This window comes from Theropithecus gelada, chromosome 4, assembly GCF_003255815.1.
Source record: "Theropithecus gelada isolate Dixy chromosome 4, Tgel_1.0, whole genome shotgun sequence".
NCBI classification, from domain to species: domain Eukaryota; kingdom Metazoa; phylum Chordata; class Mammalia; order Primates; family Cercopithecidae; genus Theropithecus; species Theropithecus gelada.
This window is the reverse complement of record NC_037671.1, coordinates 107,140,917-107,164,290: the sequence shown is the minus strand read 5'-3', so window position 1 is coordinate 107,164,290 and position 23,374 is coordinate 107,140,917. Positions and strand designations below refer to the sequence as shown.

The window sequence follows — 23,374 nt, the reverse complement described above, 5'->3', positions numbered from 1 at the left end:
GGTTGGGACCCAGTTTGAAAGCCTGAGAGTTCTGGAGATGTGGATGCCTGAGAATCACGGTTTTACTAGGCAAAGATTTTCTCCTCTTCTTAAAATAGCTGTAGTTATTAGACATCCTAGGTATTTAGGTTCCATGTCACTTTCTCCAATTGGGGCAGGTTTTAGGAAATTGTGCAGGTGCCTGGTTTCCTTGTACAAACACATTTGCTGACTTACCCACTAATGTCGGAGCCGCTAAGTTTTCATGACTCTGTCATTGACTTAAATACTTCCTTTTCCCTTGACTGAGTCTCCCCTTATGAACTTTGGATGTTTAAAATGGAATTTAGTGATGTTTTCACACCACATTTTTCATTATTTAGCACTTTGGAAACAGAGGTTGTTTTGTTATAAGCTTTTTATTCTTCTTAACCTCCTCTGAATACTTGAAACCTTTCACGACGGAAACGAGTTTACTGTGACCTGAGTCGGTATTATACAGTAAATGCATGATTCTCAAAACACACTGTTTATATGGAGAATAAACGTGGTCCGGAACACAGTGTTCAGTGTCTGAAATGAAATGCAAGTCTCCCGTTTCCCAAGGCTGACAGGGTGGTTGCTGAATGATATTCCAGCTGCTTAAATGAAGGGCCCTGGAAAGGTTTGTTGGAAGTGAATTCAAGGGCGTTGCCTCTTCGTGGTTGGGTTTGCTCTCCGCAGACCCAGGAATGCCCTACTTTCCTTGAATTCTGAGCTTCAAAGCTTACATCAATGTCCATCTGCTTAACAACCTGTTTTAGTAACCAAGTATACCAAGATGTTACTGTCACATTAAACTGTACTCCTGCACCCTTTCCTTTCCTTCCCTTCCCTTCCCTCCCTCCTTCCCTTCCCTTCCCTTTCCTTCTTTTTTTTTTTTTCTTTTTTTTTTTTTCTTTTTTTTTTCCGGTATCTCACTCTGTCACCCAGGCTGGAGTGTAGTGGTGTGATCTCAGCTCACTGCAGCCTCCACTGCCTGGGTACAAATGATCCTCATGTCTCAGCCTCCCGAGTGGCTGGAAATACAGGCATGTGCCATTATGGCCTGGCTAATTTTTGTGTTTTAAATAGAGATGAAGTTTCACCGTTGGCCAGGCTGGTCTCGAACTCCTGGCCTCAAGTGATCTGCCTGCCTCGGCCTCCCAAAGTGCTGAGATCACAGGCGTGAGCCACCGCGCCCGGCCTGTACTTCCTTTCTTGATCACACCACCACAGTCTTGACTTGCAGGTCAATCTATACCTTATTTGACATAAAATATTGTCAGCAAGTCTAATGGAACATTCTACCAGAGTGGGAAACCCATCTCCAAGATGCAGTGGTGAGCTATTAATTAAAGCTGGCTCGTGCCCTCAGAGCAACTTTCTTTGATGCTGCTTGTGACAGGTCAGCATTTGCATCATATGCCCAGCGGAGCCTGCTCTGCCTGGTGTTATCACTTGTCCTTTAGGGACGGTGTGGCCTCTTTCTTCATGGCTGTGTTAGATGTCATCCAAGTGAATTGCTTCTTTCTCTTTCCTGTTTATTTGTTTTAGGGTGTCACCTCTTAGCCATCTGAGCACTGGGCTGGCTGCCAAAAAAGAGGTGATGATGTAACGGGCCAACTCCCATGTGGCTCAGAGGGGGAGGACCCCAGGACTCCAGGATGGGACAGGGCAGCCACTTCTCACCAAGGTGACACTGGGGCTTCTGAGTGAGCCTCTGAGTGGGGAATGGGGGGAGGGGCAACATGATGGAGGGGTCAGTGACACACCCCTGCCCCCATGAAGAAAGGATTTCTGCTTTGAAATTCCTCTACTAGAAACTAATTCCTTCTGCTCAGTTTTATTCCTCAGGAAGGGATGTGTGCATGTGTGTGTGTGTGTGTGTGTGTGTGTGTGTGTGTTTTGACAGTTCTTTCTTTCTTTATTTTTTTGAGATGGAGTTTCGCTCTTGTCACCCAAGCTGCAGTACAATGGCGCGATCTTGGCTCACTGCAACTTCCACCTCCCGGGTTTAAGCGATTCTCCTGCCTCAGCCTCCCTGAGTAGCTGGAATTACAGGCATGCGCCACCACGCTTGGCTAATTTTGTATTTTTAGTAGATGGGGTTTCTCCATGTTGGTCAGGCTCGTCTTTAACTCCCAACCTCAGGTGATCCACCCGCCTTGGCCTCCCAAAGTGTTGGGATTACAGGCATGAGCCACCGCACCCGGCAAACAGTTCTTTCTTCAAGTGTTACATATTTATTGTAGAAAAATTTAAAAATTCACAGAGGCAATAAGTCATTAAGATCAATCAAGAACTATATACATATAATTACTATTTAAACCTGAAGGGCGTGTGTGTGTATGTTTGTGCACGTGCACACATGTGTGTAGAGACAGAATTTCATTTCTGTTTTTCTTTTTTTTTTTTTTTTGAGACGAAGTCTTGCTGTTGCCCAGGTTGGAGTGCGGTGGCACAATCTCGGTTCACTGCAAGCTCCCTCTGCCTCCTGCCTCAGCCTCCGGAGTAGCTGGGACTACAGGTGTCCACCACCACGCCTGGCTAATTTTCATACTTTTGTAGAGATGAGGTTTCACCATATTGGCCAGGCTGGTCTCGAACTCCTGACCTCAGATGATCCGCCCGCTTTGGCCTCCCAAAGTGCTGGGATTACAGGTGTGAGCCACCGCACCAGTATAAAAACTGATATCATGTAATACACACATTTTCAGTACAGTAAAAAAAAAAGTCATGTGGTGAAGACTTTTTCTTTCCGATAAATATCAATCTATATCATCATTACATGGGTCCGTCAAAATTTGTTTAAATAAAAAAAAATTTAGTTTCCAGATTTATACTTGGGTGAACGTGTTTGAAGTTAATTTGTATTTTCTTCTTTTTGAGACATGGTCTTAAAAAAAAAAAAAAAAAAAGATGACTATTCAGGGCGCTAAACAGCCTGTCTGCTCCCTATTGCTAAAATAATCCAACACTAGTCTTTTCTCACCTAGGAGTTGCATACAATTTCAGCAAATGCAAGAGATCCAGAGCAGCTCTAATATTCACCACTTCTATATACCTAGTGCTTAGAATAGGCTCTTTTCCAAGTGCTTTATGCCTATTAATTTACTCCTCACGAAAGCCCTGAGAGGAAGGTGCTGTCACTAAAGCCCACTCCACTGCGGGGACACACACACCCAGAGGCCAGGCAACTGTGAAACTGCCTTTGCAAAATTAAGACTGAGACAGCGAAAGAGATCTAACTTAACTGACTCCATCTTCCTTCTAACCTCCAAGCAGTCTTTGTTCATTCCTGGGCACAGACTGAACTAACAACTTTGGGAGAAACTTAGCTTATAGTTTATAGCTTAAAACAAAGACGGTAACAGCCCTTTCCCAAAGCAGACCTCCCTCTTGCCTGGGGACTAGATTGCCTTTGTGGGACTAACATTAGCCACGATGTTAGAAATTATAGTTTAGGAGTCATGCAGCTGGAGGCTACAAGATTCTGACCCTCCGTAAACTGCTCCTAGAAATCATTGCTTGAGATATTTTGCAGACCCTGCACTTGACGGATCAGCTGGCCCCACCCCATCAGTAAACGGGCTCATCTGATCTTGTGGCTCCCACCTAGGAACTGACTCAGTACAAGACAGATTTGACTCCCTAAGATTTCGTTCCTGACCAGTCAGTGCCCCTGGCTCACTGGCTTTCTCCTACCCATCGAATTGTCCTTAGAAACTCTGCTCCCAGAATGCTCGGGGAGACTGATTTGAGTAATAATAAAACTCCAGTTTCCTGCACAGTCGGCTCTGCATGAATTACTCTTTGTCTGTAGCAGTGGATGAATTGGCTCTGTCTAGGCAGCAGGCAAGGTGAACCCCTTGGGCGGTTACAACTGGCCCATAAGTGCGAGGCTCATGAGCAGCAAAGCAGACTAGCCCCCCAGGCAGCTCGCTCTGACCGCTGACCCTGTCCCCTTTCCCGTAGAACCGGTGTGCAGCCATTAGTTCACACAAGTCACATGAAAGCCCTGTGTGTCCAATCGTGCAGCCGCTGTCCACCACAACAAATATGGTGTTGGTCGGAAAACAATAGCTCTCCCCTCAGACACATAGTGAACCTTCTCTTTCTGAATATGTCCATTTCTTCAGTAACTACAAGAGGTATCTGCTATGTGCCAGGTGCTGTTCTAGAAACACATCGATATTCTTGTTTCTTTTTTTTCTTTTCAGAAGCCAGTTGGAGTTTATGGTTTCATTTGCCCAAAAATCCACCTTCGTGGACCTCAAATTCTTTCCAAGAATCACTACCACACATATTAATTTGAACATTCTCCACCCTTCCACCATCCCTGCTTCTCCTGGGAACTTCAAAATAAAAATGGCCTGTGTGCCCCCACTCCAGGTCCTCGTGTAGGACTGTCTCTTCTTCTCTGGGGGCTGCAGTTCTGATGCGAATGATGGTGCTGTTCCAGTGCTGGGCCATTGCACAACACGAGTTTTGTTTCAGGAATTTTTTTATTTTTTTAGAGGGAGTCTTGCTCTGTCGCCCAGGCTGGAGTGCAGTAGTGCAACCTCAGCTCACTGCAGCCTCTGCCTCCCAGGTTCAAGCGATTCTCCTGCCCCAGCCTTCTGTGTAGCTGGGACTACGGGTGTAGGGTGCCATGCCCAGCTAATTTTGTATTTTAGTAGAGACGGGGTTTCACTGTGTTGCCCAGGCTGGTTGCGAACTCCTGACCTCAGGTGATCTGCCCGCCTCGGCCTCCCAAAGTGCTACAGGCGTGAGCCACTGCACCTGGCCTCCGGGCAGTTTTATAGAAGGCACCTGTTCCTAGCACCTCGGATTTGGACACCAAGCCACCTAGCTTCTCACCTCGCTCTAACAAAGAATCCATGGTATTGTGCAGAATGATCTGGGTCTCATCTGGTTCGGCCTGCACTTTAGTCATGGGGTCAGCGTCTCATGGGTTCTGGTATCTACTGAGGTGACCATCCAGGGATGCAGAATGGATTGTAGCAGGGGATCCTACTGGCCAGTCTTTCCTGTTGACTTGCTTGGAGAATTCATCTAGTACTTTCTCCAGCAAGGTAAAGGCCACCCGGGATGGGCACTCATTGTCAGTAATGACGACACCTGCAAGACTGTCATTCTGAACATAGACGTGCCACAGATAGTCTTGTTCTGCGACAGAAGCTCTAGTGCCTTTGGATGAGCGCTCCATAATCAGTTGACTTGTGAAGGTCATGAATTCCTGAACGCTGGATCTCTGAGAAAAGCTGAAGGAAGCCACATCGTCGTACCCGACTTTGAGCAGTACTACCTTGGCCTCGCCTTTGTAGAGGACACTGAGGCTGTACAGCTTCATGGCTCTGTGCCCTCAGGCCACCTGCCTGCCCAGCTGCGGGACCGCTCTGGGTATTATGACTGTGGTATTATGAATACCACATTGGTATTCATAATAGATGTATGCACAAGGCATGGAAGCTACTCAAAACACACAAAGATACCCGCCTCCTGGAGGGGATATTGCTCAGACCAGCAGGTAACAGGCCCTCGTATAAGAAACTAAGAGCTTTAGAGGGGCCCCTGCCTGCGCAGGCCCAGGTATAATTGTGACGGAGAAGCTGCACTTCAGTCCCTCAGCCAAAACCTCTCTCGGGTGCCTTTCATTTGATTCCAGCTGTCCTGTCTTCCTGGCTCCCAGTGCGCTGTGCTGTCTTCCCAAGTTACTCCATTTCCTGATCCCAGCCCCGGACACTGTGCATCTGTCCATCCATCCAGTGAATTCTTTCAATCTGTCGTTCAATCACCTCTTATTGAGTTCCTTCTTGGTGACAGGCACTGTGCTGGCTGGTAGAGATATACAGATAGACAAGGCAGCCCTTTGCCCGTGAGCCAGCTCCGGGACATTCGGGTGGAAAGCACCAGGCGTTGAGGAAGCAGTCAATTAAGTTTGATGACATATTCTGTATTTGGAATGAAAGATAGAAATTGGGCTGGGTTTCGAGGCTTACGCCTGTAATCCCAACACTTTGGGAGGCCGAGGCGGGAGGATTGCTTGCTTGGGCCCATGAATTTGAGACTAGTTTTGGCAATATAGTGAGACCTGGTCTGTACAAAAAATAAAATAAAATAAAAAACTAGCTGGGCATGGTGGCATGCACCTGAGGTGGGAGGATTGCTTGAGCCCATGAGGTCGAGGCTGCAGTGAGCTGTGATCATGCCACTGCACTCCAGCCTGGGTGACAGAGCAAGACTCTGTTTCCAAAAAAAATTGAACAAGTATTGGGTAACACCTTTAAAAAGAATGTCTGCAAAATTGTTTCTAGTTTCTCTGGGTTTCTTCCCATCAGGTAGCAGAATGTTAGAGTAGGAAGAGGATTTGCGAGGTAATCCAGCCAACCTCCTGGCTGCCTTACAGAAACTTGAAGATGGTCTCGGATTAGAACTCGCTCCTTAGATGTTTCAGAGACACAACCTACTGTGCACAAGCAGACTTGTCCAAATTGATGTTTAACATTGATAAGCTATACTATTATCTCTAACCAGTTGTTCCACACCCTGCCCCAATCACTTTTTTTTTGTTTTTGAGACAGAGTCTCACTCTGTCGCCAAGGCTAGAGTGCAGTGGTGTGATCTCACCTCATTGGGACCTCTGCCTCCTGGGTTCAAGCGATTCTCCTGCCTTAGCTTCGTGAGTAGCTGGGATTACAGACACCCGCCACCACGCCCACCTAATTTTTGTATTTTTAGTAGAGATGAAGTTTCACCATCTTGGCCAGGCTGGTCTCAAACTCCTGACCTCAGGTGATGCACCCACCGGGGCCTTCCAAAGTGCTGGGATTACAGACGTAAGCCACTGAGCCCAGCCCCCCATCACTTTTAATGTAGGCAAATTCATAGGAGCTTTGAAATATACAGTCAGGTGATGCTTCACTATGGGGATATGCTCTGAGAAGTGTTAGGTAATTGTGTTGTTTTGGAAACATCATAGAGTGCATTTACACAAACCTAGATGGTATCGCCTACCACATACCTAGGGTAAGTGGTAGAGCCTATTGCTCCCAGGCTACAGACCTGTACAGCAAGTACTGAATACTGCAGGCAATTGTAGTGCAATAGGAACTATTTATATCTTCAAACATATCTAAACAGAAAAGGTAAAGTACAAATATGGTAACGTAATCTTAAGGGACCACATAAAGAAATGACTGGCAAAGTTACATAAAAATGCCCTTGGCAATTATGCATGACTTGACCTGCAGTAACTACCGGGTCCCACATAATGAGCGGAAGGTCAGGCACCCTACTACAGCTCATAATTCACATGGGTAATTTGATGTAGTTGTTAATGGTCTGCCATAAAAAAGAGTCATCATCCTAACAGCTCCAAAGCTATTTCTATAACTGATCTTTATCCTAGCAGTCACAGCTGAACACGCCCACATGGATCCTCGGTGAAAGGCAAAGTTAGAAGCTGGCAAGCTCTCCACTAGTTGCAATCACGCTGATCTAAGATGAATCCTTTTATTGGAAATCTGGTGGGCAAAGTGACAGAAGCTCTCTTTTCCCTGGGAAATAATATAGCTTCTAGGTAATGTGTACATTATACAGCCCATACTTCCTGGCCATGCTTTGCCCTAGGGTTGGGGAGACACAGTGGGAGAGAGAGGGGGGGAAGGGAAGGGGGAGAGGGAGAAGGAAGAAAGAGGGAGGGGAAGTGGGTGGGGGAGGAGGAGTGGGCATGAGGGGGAAGAGAGAAGGAAGAGGAAGAGGAGAGGGAGAAGAGGGAGGGGAAGTGGAGAAAGAAGGGGAGGAGAGAGGGAAGGAAAGGAAAGGGACAAGAGGGAGGGATGACAGGGAGAGAGAGGGGCTTCAAACAACCTTCAATGCACACAGAATGGCCCCCTGCTTCTATTTCTTTCTTTGAACCAAGAATTTAACTGAAAAAGAATTTTAAGGCCCAGTGTAGTGGCTCATGCCTGTAATCCCAGCACTTTGGGAGGCCGAGGCAGGTGGATCACTTGAGTTCAGGAGTTTGAGACCAGCCTGGCCAACATGGTGAAACCCTGTCTCTACTAAAAATACAAAATTGTACTGGGGAGGCTGAGGCAGGAGCTACTGGGGAGGCTGAGGCAGGAGAATCACTTGAACATGGGAGGCAGAGGTTGCAGTGAGCTGAGATTGCGCCACTGCACTACAACCTAGGCAACAGAGTGAGACTCTGTGAAAGAAAGAAAGAAAGAGAGAAAGAGAGAAAGAGAGAAAAAGAGAAAGAAAGAGAGAAAGAGAAAAAGAGAGAAAGAGAGAGAGAGAGAAAGAGAGACAGAGAAAGAAAGAAAGAAAAAGAAGAAAGAAAAAAGAAAAGAAAGAGATAGAAAGAAAGGAAGAAAGAAAGGGAGGAAGGAAAGAAGAAAGGAAGGAAGACGGAAGGAAGGGGAAGGAAGGGAAGAGTAGGGAAGGAGGGAGGATGGGAGGGAGAGAGGGAGGGAAGGAGGAAGGAAGGAAGGGGAAGGGGAAAGGAAGGGAGGGAGGGAGGGAAGAAGAAAGGAAGGAAGGAAGGAAGGAAGGAAGGAAAGAAGGAAGGAATTTTAAGACTAAGTTCAGTCATGCACCAGTTTCAGTGAACTATGAACTAAATATACAGCGGTGGTCCCATAAGATTATAATGGAGCTGGAAAATTCCTATCACCTAGTCACATCTTGATGATCCTGACCCTGTGTAGGCTAATGTATGTGTATGTGTCTTAGTTTGTAACAACAAATTTTTAAAGTTAAAAAATAAAAATTTTTTTAAATAGAAAAAAGCTTATAGAATAAGGATATAAAGAAAGAAAATAATTTTGCAAAGCTGTATAATGTGTTTGTGTTTTAAGCTGTTTTACAAAAGAGTCAAAAAGTTAAAACAAATGAAAAAGTTTATAAAGTAAGAGAGTTACAGTAAGGTAAGGTTAATTTATTATAATATAATTTATAATTAATTTATTATAATATTCTTTTAAAATATGGAACGCTGCATGAATTTGCATGTTGATATGGTTTGGCTGTGTCCCCACCCAAATCTCATCTTGAATTGTAATCCCCATAATCCCCACATGTCATAGGAGGGACCCAGTGGGAAGTGATTGGATCATACGGGCAATTTCCCCCATGCTGTTATTGTGATAGTGAGTGAGTTCTCAAGAGATCTCATTTTTTGTTTGTTTGTTTTGAGACGGAGTCTTGCTCTGTAGCCCAGGCTGGAGTGCAATGGCATGGTCTCAGCTCACTGCAACCTCCGCCTCCTGGGTTCAAGTGATTCTCCTGCCTCAGCACCCCCGAGTAGCTGGGATTACAGGCGCTTGCCACCTTGCCCGGCTAATTTTTGTATTTTTAGTAGAGACGGGGTTTTGCCATGTTGGCCAGGCTGGTCTTGAACTCCTGACCTCAGGTGATCTGCCAGCCTCGGCCTCCCAAAGTGCTAGGATTATAGGTGTGAGCCACTGCGCCCTGCCGAGATCTGATGGTTTTATAAGTGTCTAGCATTTCCCTTGCTTGCACTCACTTCTTCCTGCTGCCTTGTGAAGAAGGTGCCTTGTTTTTCCTTTGCCTTCTGCCATGATTGTAAGTTTCCTAAGGTCTCCCTAGCAATGCTGCACCGTGAGTCAATTAAACCTCTTTCCTTTATAAATTACCCACTCTCGGGTATTTCTTTATAGCAATGTGAGAACAGATTAATTCACATGTCATCCTTGCACAGGGGCCATGCTGATCTTCTCTGTATCATTCCTCAATTTATTACTGAAGAAAGAAAAATATTTGTTATACATTTGGCGTAGCCTAAGTGTACAATGTTTATCAAGTCTACAGCAGTGTACAGTAATGCCCTACGCCTTCACATTCACTCATCACTCACTCCCTGACTCACCCAGAGCAACTTCCAGTCCTATAAGCCCGTCCATGATAAGTGCCCCGTTCAGGTGTGCCATTTTTATCTTTATGTATTTGTAATTTTAATTATAAGGAAGGAGACCACTACTACTCCTGCTGCCCTCCTCCCCCCACCTTGCTTAGTTCACAAGTCAGGAGTAAAGAGAGAAAGAAACAAAAGTAAGATAAATAGCCAGACAACCTTGGCACCATGACTCGGCCCTAGAAGTTAAACAAAGTAATAATAACAACATCAACCCCTGGCCTAAACTACTTGTGTTATCTGTAAATTCCAGACACTGTATGAAAAAAAAGCATTGTAAAACTTTCTGTTCTGTTAGCTGATGCATGTAGCCCCCAGTCACATTTCCCACGCTTGCTCGATTTATCACGACCCTTTCACGTGGACCCCTTAAAGTTGTAAGCCTTTAAAAAGGCCAAATATTTCTTTCTTGGGGAGCTCGGCTCTTAAGACGCGAGTCTGCCGACGCTCCCGGCCGAATAAAAAACCTCTTCCTTCTTTAATCCGGTGTCTGAGGAGTTTTGTCTGCAGCTCGTCCTGCTACATTTCAAAGAATTTTTTTTTTTTTTTTTTTAAATAGAGATGAGGTCTTGCTTTGTTGCCTAGGCTAGTGTTGAACTCCTGGCTTCAACTGATCCTCCCACCTTGGCTTCCCATTTGCCCAGCCCATTTTTATCTTTTTTTTTTGGTTTTCATTTTAAATTTAGTTTATTGGTTAAATCATGATACAGAAGTTCACTGTTCAAAAAATCATTAAAGATTATTGAGGCCGGGTGCGGTGGCTCATGCGTGTAATCCCAACACTTTGGGAGGCTGAAGCGGGTGGATCACGAGGTCAGGAGTTCAAGACCAGCCTGGCCAATACGGTGAAACCCGTCTCTACTAAAAAAAAAATACAAAAATTAGCCGGGCATGGTGGCATGTGCCTGTAGTCTCAGCTACGCGGGAGGCTGAGGCAGGAGAATCGCTTGAAGCCGGGAGGCGGAGGTTGCAGTGAGCCGAGATTGCGCTACTGCACTCTAGCCTGGGTGACGGAGTGAGACTTCGTCTCAAAAAAAAAAAAAGAAGAGATTATTGCAAATAGCTAAAGACCTAGATCCCGAGACACAATTGCATTTGTTAGGCATCTTAAAGTTTAATATTTTTATTGTACCATACAGGTTAGTACTGTTATTGTCAGTATGTACTTTCATGAAAATATATATTATGAGTCATTTTCTTTTAAAAATGTTTCCAGGCAGGGCGCAGTGGCTCAAGCCTGTAATCCCAGCACTTTGGGAGGCCGAGACGGGCGGATCACGAGGTCAGGAGATCGAGACCATCCTGGCTGACACGGTGAAACCCTGTCTCTACTAAAAAATACAAAAAACTAGCCGGGCGAGGTGGCGGGCGCCTGTAGTCCCAGCTACTCGGGAGGCTGAGGCGGGAGAATGGCATGAACCCAGGAGGCGGAGCTTGCAGTGAGCTGAGATCCGGCCACTGCACTCCAGCAGCCTGGGTGGCAGAGCGAGACTCCGTCTCAAAAAAAAAAAAATGTTTCCAGGCAGGGCATGGTGGCTCACGCATGTAATCCCAGCACTTTGGGAGGCTGAGGTGGGTGGATCATGAGGTCAAGAGATGGAGACCAGCCTGGCCAACATGGTGAAACCTTGTCTCTACTAAAAATACAAAATTAGCCGGGCATGGTGGCGGGCGCCTTTAGTCCCAGCTACTTGGGAGGCTGAGGCAGGAGAATTGCTTGAACCCTGGAGGTGGAGGTTGCAGTGAGCTGAGATTGTGCCACTGCACTTCAGCCTGATGACAGAGCAAGACTCCATCTCAAAAAAAAAAAAAAAAAGTTTCTAAACCTTTTAAAATGTGTGTAATGTAAAATACATATAAAAATACATTTAAATGCACAGAATAATGGATTATTATGAAGTGAACCCAAGTACAATGGCCTAATGACTTTAGAAATAAACACTGTCGGTATTCCCAAAGCCCCAATGTGTTCATTGCCTAAGCTTTTGAGAATTTCTTCTTTTTTTTGTTTTCAACTTTTATTTTAGGTCAGAGGTACATGTGCAGGTTTGTTACGTAGGTAAATTACATGTCACTGGGGTGTGCTGTACAGATTATTTCATTACCCAGGTAACAAGCATGATGCCTGCTAGGTTGTTTTTCCATCCTCGCCCTCTTCCCACTCTCCACCCTCAGGTAGGTCCCTGTGTGTATTGTTCTCTTCTTTGTGTTCATGTGTACTCAATGTTTTGCTCACACGTATAAGTGAGAACATGCTGGATTTGGTTTTCTTTTCCTGTGTTAGTTTACTTAGGATAATGGCCTCTAGCTCCATCCGTGTTGCTGCAAAGGACATTATTTTGTTCTTTTTCATGGTTGTGTAGTGTTCCAGGGTATATATGTACTCTCTCTCTCTCTCTCTCTCTATATATATATATATATTTTTTTTTTTTTTTTACCCTTTTTTTTTTTTTTTTTCGCTTTTTTTTTTTTTTTTTTTTTTGAGATGGAGTCTCTCTCTGTCACCCAGGCTGGAGGGCAGTAGCACAATCTCAGCTCACGGCAACCTCCGCCTCCTGGGTTCTAGCGATGCTCCTGCCTCAGCCTCCCGAGTAGTATACCATATTTTTACTGTACTTCTTATATGGTTAGATACACAAATACTTACACTGTGTTACAGTTGCCTACAGTATTCAGTCCAGTAATGTGCAGGACAGGTTAGCGGCTCAGAAGCAAAGGGCTCTACCATATACCCTTGGTGCACAGTAGGTGATACCATCTAGGTTTGTGTAAGTACACTCTATGATATCCACATGATGATAAAAATCACCTAATGAGGCATTTTTCAGAACATATTTCCATCATTAAGAGATTAGTGGCCAGGTGTGGCGGCTCATGCCTGTAATCCCAGCATTTTGGGAGGCTGAGGCAGGCAGACCAGTGAGGTCACGAGCTCAAGACCAGCCTGGCCAACATGGCAAAACCCTGTCTCTACCAAAAATACAAAACTTAGCTAGGCATGAGGGTGCGTGCCGGTAATCCCAGCTACTAGGGAGGCTGAGGCAGGACAATCGCTTGAAAACAGGCAGCGGAGTTTGCAGTGAGCTGAGATCGCGCTACTGCACTCCAGCCTGGGCAACAGAGGAAGAGTCTGTCTCAAAAACAAACAAACAAAAATTTGTAACTGCATATATTATGTATGTATGTATGTATGCATGTATCTATCTATCTGATGATTTTCTTTTCCCTCTGGGATGTATGGTGTTTTCGAAGAAATAATAGCTCAGTGTCACAAAAGGTCAGAGAAATTCACACCTGAAATGTGGGAATCAATGACAAAGACAAAGATCTCTTCCCAGAGAATATTCTCCTTCATGCAGGAACCTAGGAATATTATGCGACGTTTGATACCAGCCCTGAGTATTGGCATGTCCTGCACCCCCCATCTGAGGTGTGGTCATTTTCCCCACATCTAAGAGTAAATGAATTATCATTCCCATCTTGACTGACTCATTTAGCAGGCATAAGAAGCTCATATCTCAAGTAAGGGCTGGACCATGAGACGATGCATCTTAGTCTGCTTGACTGCTATAACAAAATACCTTAGACTGGGTCGTTTATAAACAACAGAAATTGGTTGCTCACAGTTCTGAGGCTGGAAGTCCAAGATCAAGGTGCCAGCGGACTTGGTATTTGGGGAGGGTGCTCTGCTCCATGGACGGTGTGCTGTTGCTGTTTCATCACACTGCCCAAGTGTCTTTTATAAGGACTCTAATCTCATTCATAAGAGTGGAGCCCTCATGACTCAATCACTCCCCAGAGGCCTCATCTCTTAATACTACTACATTGGGTATTAGGTTTCACCTGTGAATTTCAGGAGACACCAACATTCAGACCGTAACAGCATGGTCCCTCAGCTGGTGAATAAACAAACTGAGGTATAGCCACGTAATGAAATAGTCCTCAGCAATAGAAGGAATGGATGAATCTCAAAATCATTATACTGAGTGAAAGAGGCCAGACGAAAAAAGAGTATGTATGGTTCAACATCTATAAAATTGTAGGCAATGCAAACACACCTGCAATGACAAATCAGTGGTTGCCTATGGTTGGCAGGGTGGGTGTGGATTACGAACAGGCATGAGAAAACTTTTTTTTTTTTTACTTTTTTTTGAGAGGGAATCTCGCTCTGTCACCCAGGCTGGAGTGCAGTGGCGTGATCTCGGCTTACTGCAACCTCCACCTCCTGGGTTCAAGTGATTCTCCTGCCTCAGCCTGCTGAGTAGTTGGGATTACAGGTGTGCACAATCACGACCGGCTAATTTTTTTTTTTGTATTTTTAGTGGAGACGAGGTTTCCCCCGTGTTGGCCAGGCTGACAAACATGGCAAAACTCCATATCTGCTGAAAATAAAAAAAATTAGCTGGGTGTGCTGGCATGCACCTGGAGTCCCAGCTACTCAGGAGGCTGAGGCAGGAGAATTGCTTGAACCTCATAGACGGAGGTTGCAGTGAGCCGAGATCGTGCCACTGCACGCCAGCCTGGGTGACAGAGTGAAACCTTGTCTCAAAAAAAAAAAAAAAAAAAAAAAAAAAAAAAAAAAAAGAAAGAACAAGAAGCTTCAAAAGGCAGGTCTCTTGAAACCTTCTCCCCAAAAAGTACCTGCTGCTATAGTTCCAGCAAAAAAGATGACCACTGCAGGCAAGAAGGCTCCAGCCCAGAAGGTTCCTGCCCAGAAAGGCATAGGCTAGAGACAGTGCCTCCTCTGAAAGCTCAGAAATTTCAAAAGCAACGTGCCCAGAAAGCATGTTGCCCAAAAGCATCTGGCAAGAAAGCGTTAAGAGGCTATTATGAAAGTAGTAAAGGTTCTTTTTGACATCTTGGAAAAAGAGAGAGAGAGACTGAGACTGCAACAAAATCTGGCATCCAACAAAATAAAATTCACAATGTCTGGCAACCAGTACAAATTAGCAGGCATGCAAAGAAGCAGAAAAAAAAAACAAAAAACCACTAACAGCCAGGAGAAACATCAACCAATAGAAACAGATCCATAAGTGATAGAGATAATGGATTAAGTAGACAAGGAACTTAAAATAGCTATTATAAATTTTAAAAATATTTTCAAGTATGCAAAGGAAAACATGAACATGATGAGAAAGGAAATGAAAGATCATGTTTTTTGTTTTTGTTTTTAAGACAGGGTCTCACTCTGTTGCCCAGGCTGAAGTGCAGTTGTGAGCATGGCTCACTGAAGCCTCAACCTCCCAGACTCAACCCATCCTCCCATCTCAGCCTCCCGAGTTCCGGGACTATACAGGTGTATGCCACCATGCCTGGCTAATTTTTTTATTTTCTCGTAGAGACAAGGTCTCCTTATGTTGCGCAGTCTAAACTCTAACTCAAGTGATCCTCCTACCTCAGCTTCCCAAAGTTCTGGCATTACAGGCATGAGCATGCCTAGCGTAATATATATATACACACACACACACATATACACATACATACATGTATACATAACGATATATACATGTATACATATATACGTGTGTGTGTGTGTGTTTGTGTATATAGTTGTTATTGCTTTAAATACTAGAGACTTGGATTTTAATACTGATACTTCCACAGGCTGGCTGTATGACCCTAAACAATACTTCTTCCCTCCCTGGGCTGATAACATCTCTTCTGATACTCTTGCCTTCCTTCTCATCTCTCAATCTTTTTCTCATCCCCTAAGTTCTATATCCTAAATATCTCTTGAATCCGTCACATGTATCTATCTCAGTTTCCCAATCACCTCTCCCCTAAACTATGGCAACATGTCTCCCAGATAGATTCCCATTCTAATCTCCCACAATACATTTCCTCCACAACATAGCTGGAGGGATTTTGCTAAAATGAAACATGAATCGTGCCTCTTTTATGGCCCTTCACTGCCCTTAGGATAAAGTCCACAGTCCATATTGCAAAATAAAGGCCCTTCTCGGTCTGCTCCCGCTTTGCTTTCCCCCTTGAGCCTCTCCTGGAGCCATTCTTCCCTTCCCTTGTGGCTACCCCTGCCTTTTTATCTTGAGGCTCCCTGCCTGTAACGTTTCCCCAATGACTTATTACTCAGTTAACATCTGATTTTTTTTTTTTTTTTTTGAGATGGAGTCTCACTCCGTTGCCCAGGCTAGAGTGCAGTGGCACAATCTCCACTCACTGCAACCTCCACCTCCCGGGTTCAAGCGATTCTCCTGCCTCAGCCTCCTGAGTAGCTGGATTGCAGGCGCCTGCCATGATGCCCCAGCTAATTTTGTATTTTTAGTAGAGATGGGGTTTCACCATGTTGGCCAAGCTGATCTTGAACTCCTGATCTCAAATGATCCACCCACCTCAGCCTCCCAAAATGCTGGAATTACAGGCATGAACCACCAAGCCCGGCCTGATTCTGATTTTTTTTTTTTTTTTTTTTTTGAGACAGAGTCTCGCTCTGTTGCCCAGGCTAGAGTGCAGTGATGCAATCTCAGCTCACTACAACTTCCACCTCCCGGGTTCAAGTGATTCTCCTGCCTCGGCCTACCAAGTAGCTGGGACTACAGGTGCCCGCCACTATGTGCAGCTAATTTTGTATTTTTAGTAGAGGCGAGTTTCACTATGTTTGGTCTCAAACTCCTGACCTCAAATGATCTACCCACCTCGACCTCCCCAAGTGCTGGGATTACAGGAGTGAGCTACTACCCTCGCCCCTGATTCTTTTTTAAGTGCCCAGTTTAAACACCACTTTCTCAAGGAAGACTTCCCTGACCCCGGTGTCCCTCCCCATGACTCAGTGAGGTGCTGCTCCTGCTATGTGCTCCCACATTTCTCTGATTTAATGGTCACAGAACTTCAATCCTACATTATTAACAAAGCTTAATTGTCTCCCCTGATCTTAGCCTCCGTGCCCCACGGTATCCAGTGTCCAACCCAGTGCCCGGTTCTAAAAAAGAATGAATGAATGTTTATCCCACATAACATATTCGAGCTCTGCTCCTTCCACCCCATCCCCAGAATCCTGTTCTAGGCCAAGTCCCTCACACCTGGTTTGTGAAACAGCCTCAGATCAGCCCCCCAGCCTGAGGATCTCCTTCATCTAATCCACCCTGTTCACAGCAGCCAGAACAGCAAGAACCATTGTCCTCAAGCATCATTTTGATCATATCACTACTCTTCTTAGCAGCCTACAATAGCTCCAATTGCCTCTTGAATTAAATTAAAACTCCTAATCACGGGCTTCAAGGGTCTCTACCAATTAGCTGCCTCCCTTCCCCTGCACCTAACTGCTGTCATCTTTTCACAGGCCCTCAAGCATGGCTTCCCTGCTGCCCTGCAAATCTGCTCCTAAGCCTGCCCCTATGGCAATCTCTCCTATCTTTTCAGCTTTCTCCCCTCCCTTTCTTTCTCCTAAATCATATCTCTTCCCCCACCTTAAAAATATTGCTCAATAATCATTTCCTTCATGAATACTTCCTAGGTCAACTCCATGTGGTTTTGTCCTGTCTGTCACAACCTGCTATCAATCAAGCGCATAGAGTATTTGTGCTTATTAATGTGCTGTGAGTGTCCTGTGCCCTGTGCCCCTGCTAGCTTACAGTTTGTACCATCTGCCCTATTAGGGTCCAAAACTCCAAGGACAAGAATGATGTATTTTCATCACTTGTGACTTCCTGTGAGAGACCTGAAAATAGGAATTTCCAAACAACTCTGTTTTCCTTCAGGTTTCCTAGACCAGATTTCGGGTCTGTCTGACCAGGTGCAGCCCCATCCTTGCAGCGGATCACTTGTTCTCAGCATTCCCATCATGGGGAATCTTAGTGTGGTGGTGAGGAAGAGGGACAATAACACTTCTGAGTGCCCACCTATGCCAGACACTGTGCGAGGAGCTTTACATGTGGCATTTCACTGCTGCCTCCCAGCAATCTGATGAACTAGGGATTATCATTCCTGATTTAAAATCGCATTAGGACTCCAGGATAATTTGTATCATCTGTCCTTGTCACTCAACAGGTCTTTCTGGCTCTGAAAAACATGCCTCTGTTCTTACATCGGGGAAGACTTTTTTTTTATTAGAGACAAGGTTTCACTATGTTGTCCAGGCTGGTCTCAATTCCTGAGCTCAAGCAATCCTCCTGCCTCTGCCTCCCAAAGTGCTGGGATTACAGTCGTGAACCACTGCACCCAGCCAGGGAGGACATGTTTCTGAACAAGTGGTCCTTCTGGCAGAATGTCCCAAATATAAATCAAAATTGTGACAGGTGTTTTGACAATGGTGCATAGGCCACTTTAAGTCAATGGTCACCGTGGCTGTGCCACAGGCTTTGCTGCATGTTTGCTTGTCTAGCCCTTGTGAGATAAGACTCTTCTATAAGTGATTACTTTTAAAATTTTTAATTGAAGATTCCCTTAAGAATTTGATGAAAGTCATTTAATCTCTCCCCCCAAAAGTACATAAACACACGAAACTTATGAACAATACCAGGGTGCTTGCAGATATGACATTCCTTCCTTAACTTCTATCTATCAACTTCTCTGGGCCTGTGTCTGGAGCCCCTGGTTTACAAAGAGACCAATCTGTTCTCCTTACATCTTTCCAGTGTTACAGAATCCAGAACATATTACAAGTAAACTTTTGAGGACTCTACCAATATTAGTTATGTTTCAAAAGATGGGCTGCATCAGTCTTGAGTTATTTAAAGATGCAAAGAGTAGCTTAAAAATGGAAACCTGGCCAGGTGCAGTGGCTCACATCTGTAATTCCAGCACTTTGGGAGGCCAAAGTGGGAGGAGAGCCTGAGCCCAGGAGTTTAAAACCAGCCTGGGCAACATAGTGAGACCCCATCTCTGCAAAAATAAAAAATAAAAAAAATTAGCTGGGGGTGGTGGCATGAGCCTGTAGTACCAGCTGCTCAGGAGGCTGAGGCAGGAGAATCACTTGAACCCGAGAGGTAGAGGTTGCAGTGAGCCAAGATTGTGCCACTGCACTCCAGCCTGGGCGACAGAGGAGACTCCGTCTCAAATAAATAAAATAAAATAAAATACCTAAGAGAAAACCTAGAGTCTGAAAAGACATTAGAGAAAGGGCTTCTTGAGAAAATAAATTTAATGATTCTTTCTTCTGGTTGTGCCCTTATTAATCTTTGGTCTCTGCTGTTGGTTTTAATCACAACACCTTTATCCAGATCGGCCTTCATCCTGATTGCACATAACACTATTATCCTGTTTCAGCTTAACTTTTGGAAGCACAGCAGCAGAGGCTGCTCTATTTACAAGATGAAGCTCCTTTTCAAACAACAGTCACTTCGTTTTCCTGGAAAACTCTTCCCTTTGTAGTAAGAAGAGAAAAAGAAAAAACAGGGAGGCTGTTTGAGGCTGAAGAGTGACCTCTCTCGGTGGAGAGGTGGAAGAGGTTCCTTATCAGGAGAATTTTAACTGGGACAGGAAAGAGACCAAGCATCCATAGGTCCAGAGTGTCTGTGAACCCCCTTAAGTTGTATGTAAAAAATGTTCATTTATCTAGAAAAAGGTCTAGAGCTTTCATCAGGTTCTCAAAGAATTCTTTGTTCTTTAAGGTCCACAGGTTTGGGCCTGTGCTTTCTCAAAGTGCTTGAGGTCAGAAGAGCGCCTGCAGCATCACAATCATTGGAGAGCTTGTTAAAAACTCAGATTCTTAGGCCGGGCGCGGTGGCTCACGCCTGTAATCCCAGCACTTTGGGAGGCCGACATGCGCAGATCGCTTGAGGTCAGGAGTTCGAGACCAGCCCGACCAACATATAGTGAAACCCCGTCTCTACTAAAAACATAAAAATTAGCTGGATGTAGTGGTGCATGCCTACAATCCCAGCTACTCAGGAGGCTGAGGAAGGAGAATCGCTTAAACCCGGAAGATGGAGGTTGCGGTGAGCCAAGATTGCCCCACTGTACTCCAGCCTGGGCAACAAAGTGAGACTCTTGTCTCAAAAAAATAAATAAATAAAAAGAAACAAATACACAAAAACCTCAGATTCCTGGGCCCCACACTAGATTTTCTGAATTAGTATCTCTAGGGATATGGTCTGGGACTCTAAATTTTTAACAGCTTCCCAGGTGATTTGGTTAAATTTCTGCATTAACTAGGAGGTTCCAAGTATTTAACATCATTTGTTAGAATAAGATCAACAATTAATTATAGTGCAGGGAAGTGCTTACCTTTACCCAAATAGGCCTGGTTCCAATCTCAGCTCATGTAACCTTGGCAAACTATGAATCTCACTGATCCTTAATTGCCTAAAAAATCTATAAAAATGGGCTAATTTATCTGTCTTAAGATAATATTGCCTAATAAATAGCAGAAGTCCAAAAATACTATTTGTTGTTTATAACTTCTCTTAAATACTGGACATTCTCCAAGCTCTCCAGGTACAATGTTTGTTTTTTAAAGTGTTTTATGAGGCTTTTTTTCTGGTAAAGGTATTGTCAAACAAAACAAAATGAAACAAAACAGGTTAATCATCTTCTACAATGAACCACCAGCCATATTTCAAGGGATTTTGTTATGCCATCAAATATATTTGAGCAGTAAACTATAAACTGAAATGCTCTTTGTTTCAACCTAACAGAAAAATTTGCAATATTAGCATTCTGTAGGCTTGACCGCACTGCAACTCTCCCTGGAAACTCAGAGCAATTTGAGCAAATGGAAAGCATAGATACCAGTATTCGTCAACAAGGACAAAGTCTTCCATTACCCTATTGAGAGTGTTTGATTTAATTGAACACCTACTCACTAACATGTCTCCAGAAGCAAAGTGCAAAAAAAGAGAAAAGGGCCAGGCACAGTGGCTCATGCCTGTAATCCCAGCACTTTGGGAAGCCGAGGAGGGCGGATCACCTGAGGTCAGGAGTTCGAGACCAGCCTGACCAACATGGAGAAACCCCATCTCTACTAAAAATACAAAATTAGCCGGGTGTAGTGGCACATGCCTGCAATCCCAGCTACTTGGGAAGTTGAGGCGGGAGAATTGCTTGAACCCAGGAGGCGGAGGTTGTCGTGAGCCAATATCGCACCATTGCACTCCAGCCTGGGCAACAAAAGCAAAACTCCGTCTCAAAAAAAAAAAAAAAGAAAGAAAGAAAAGAAAAGAAAAGAAGAAATTCCTTTTTTTGTAAAACCAGTTGTAAAATTCATTTTTCATAAAGTTGTAAAATTGGTGTGAAATCCCTTTCCTCACCCTGATGTACATGTACTGGAATGTTATGAGTAAATCCCTTCCCTCTGATAATTTTGCAGCTCTATTCTGCCAGAACTATAAGTTTTCTACCATTGGAAAAGCATTTACACAAATGTTCATTTTTTTTACATACCAAAGAAAATATACCTTGGCTCACGATGTAAGCAGGAAACAGAATGCCTAAATAAAAACAAATTCTACTAATTCATTTTTACATAGAATAACTAAAGTTTCCATTTGTCTTTGTTTTTGTTATTTTAATTTTTTAAAATTACAGATGGGGTCTCACTTCATTGCCCAGGCTGTTCTTGAACTTCTGGGCTCAAGGAATCCTCCCACCTTGACTTCCCAAAGTGCTGGAATTACAGGTGTGAGCCACTACACCAGGCCTAAGTTTCTGTTAGATTACCTAAAGGATCTTATATTTTGTCTTGGTGAGTTTTTTGAGGTTAGACATTAATTCCAGTCACTGGTAGAAGATGTGTTTGGGGCATGAGAAATTGTGGCTCTGAGAAGAACCAATATTCAAGAAGTAGAATACAGTGGTCTGCTTATCTTAAATTTATCATCTTATGATTTTTTTTTTTTTTGAAACAGAGTCTCGCTCTGTCTCCCAGGCTAGAGTGTAGTGGCTCTGTCTCGGCTCACTGCAAACTCCGCCTCCCGGGTTCACGCCACTCTCCTGCCTCAGCCTCCCGAGTAGCTGGGACTACAGGCGCCTGCCACAACGCTCTGCCAATTTTTTTTGTATTTTTAGTAGAGAGGGGGTTTCACCGTGTTAGCCAGGATGGTCTCGATCTCCTGACCTCGTGATCTGCCCGCCTCAGCCTCCCAAAGTGCTGGGATTATAGGCATGAGCCACCGTGCCCAGCCCATCTTATGATTCTTAAAAAAAAAAAAAAATTGAGGCAGGGTGTGGTGGCTCATGCCTGTAATCCCAGCACTTTGGGAGGCTGAGGCGGTCAGATCACCTGAGGTCAGGAGGTCAAGACCAGCCTGGCAAACATGGCGAAACTCCGTCTCTACTAAAAATACAAAAAACAAAAAAAACAAAAAGCCTAACTGGGTGTGATGGTGAGTGGCGTCTGTAATCCCAGCTACTTGGGAGGTGGAGGTTGTAGTGAGCTGAGATTGCGCCACTGCACTCCAGCCTGGGCCACAGAGTGAGATTCTGCACCCCCGCAAAAAAAAAATTTATTGGCCAGGCGCAGTGGCTCACGCCTGTAATCCCAGCACTTTGGAAGGCCGAGGCGGGCGGATCACTAGGTCAGGAGATCGTGACCATCCTGGCTAACACGGTGAAACCCCGTCTCTACTAAATATACAAAAAGCCGGCGGCCGGGCGCGGTGGCTCAAGCCTGTAATCCCAGCACTTTGGGAGGCCGAGATGGGCGGATCACGAGGTCAGGAGATCGAGACCATCCTGGCTAACACGGTGAAACCCCGTCTCTACTAAAAATACAAAAAACTAGCCGGGCGAGGTGGCAGGCGCCTGTAGTCCCAGCTACTCGGGAGGCTGAGGCAGGAGAATGGCGTGAACCCGGGAGGCGGAGCTGGCAGTGAGCTGAGATCCGGCCACTGTACTCCAGCCTGGGCGGCAGAGCAAGACTCTGTCTCAAAAAAAAAAAAAAAAAAAAAAAATTACTGTTGTAGAGATGAGGGCTTGCTATATTGCTCAGGCTGGTCTCGAACTCGTGGCTTCAAGCAGTCCTCCTGCGTTAGCCTTCCAAAGTGCTGGGATTACTTTAGGGTGAGTCACTGTGCCAAGCTCATCTTATGATTCTTAAATCTGTTTACCAAAATCTTCCTGAATAGGATAAATTCAGATTTTGTATTCCTTGATTGCCATCTGCTGGTGGTCCTCCATACTAGAAAATAAAAATTCCCAGGAAGACTGCAACAACCTGGTTATTGCTTGATTTAAGTAGTTCTTGAAAACTCAGATGGAATATTTCTTTAAACACTTTATTTTTTCTGTTTATTTTGAGACCAGGTTATGAGCCTGGCTAATTTTTATATTTTTGGTACAGATGGGGTTTTGCCATGTTGCCCAGGCTGATCTCAAACTCCTGGGCTCAAGCGATCCACCCGCCTCAGCCTCCCGAAGCGCTGGGATTACAGGCGTGAGCCACTGCACCGGCCAGAGAGAATATTTCTAGTGCCCTCGATGATATAAGACAGTTGATGGCAAAGTGAGGAAGGGACATTAGGTAATAATAACAATAGCAAT

At 44.7% G+C, this 23,374-nt stretch overlaps 1 non-coding gene and 1 pseudogene across 2 annotated transcripts; both read right to left on the bottom strand.

Moving 5' to 3' along the window:
• Positions 1 to 4,794: 4,794 nt before the first annotated feature.
• Positions 4,795 to 5,396, bottom strand: LOC112623356 (annotated as a pseudogene). The gene has a single exon (XR_003119123.1). The product of XR_003119123.1 is annotated as a synaptobrevin homolog YKT6 pseudogene (transcript).
• Positions 5,397 to 9,682: 4,286 nt separating this feature from the next.
• Positions 9,683 to 9,788, bottom strand: LOC112623920. The gene has a single exon (XR_003119269.1). It is a non-coding gene; the product is annotated as a U6 spliceosomal RNA (small nuclear RNA).
• Between the last annotated feature and the right edge of the window lie 13,586 nt (positions 9,789 to 23,374).